The following is a 543-nucleotide window of genomic DNA, read 5'->3' as shown; positions in this document are numbered from 1 at the left end:
GGCCCTGGGTTCCATCCACAGCATTACAAAAAGCAACCAAAAAAGGGGCCCATAGTCACAGTCAGCTGTAGTCAACTTTTTTTTTGTACCAGAGATTGAACCCAGGACACTTAACCACTAGCCACATCCCCAGCCCATTTTATTTTTTGAGACAGGGTTTCACTAAGTTGCTGAGGCTGGCTTTGAATTTGCGATCCTCCTGCCTCAGCCTCCCAAGCTGCTGAGATTACAGGTGTGTATCACTGTGCCCATCTTATAGTCTACTTTTTTTTAAAAAAATATTTTTAAGTTGTAGATGGATACAATACCTTTATTTATTTATCTTTATGTGGTGCTGAGGATGGAACCCAGGGCCTCACACATGTTAGATGAGCACTCTACTGCTGAGCCACAACCCCAGCCCTGTAGTTTACTTTTAACTTAGCAATTATTTAGAACATGTCTCATTACTGATTATCTTTCTCAAACTTTGTCACTGGGAATTGAACTCAAAGGTAATCTACTAATGAACTACATCCCCAGGTTAATATATATATATATATA

The sequence above is a fragment of the Marmota marmota genome, unplaced genomic scaffold, assembly GCF_001458135.2.
Source record: "Marmota marmota marmota unplaced genomic scaffold, marMar, whole genome shotgun sequence".
Classification (NCBI taxonomy): domain Eukaryota; kingdom Metazoa; phylum Chordata; class Mammalia; order Rodentia; family Sciuridae; genus Marmota; species Marmota marmota.
Note: the sequence above shows the minus strand (reverse complement) of the source record.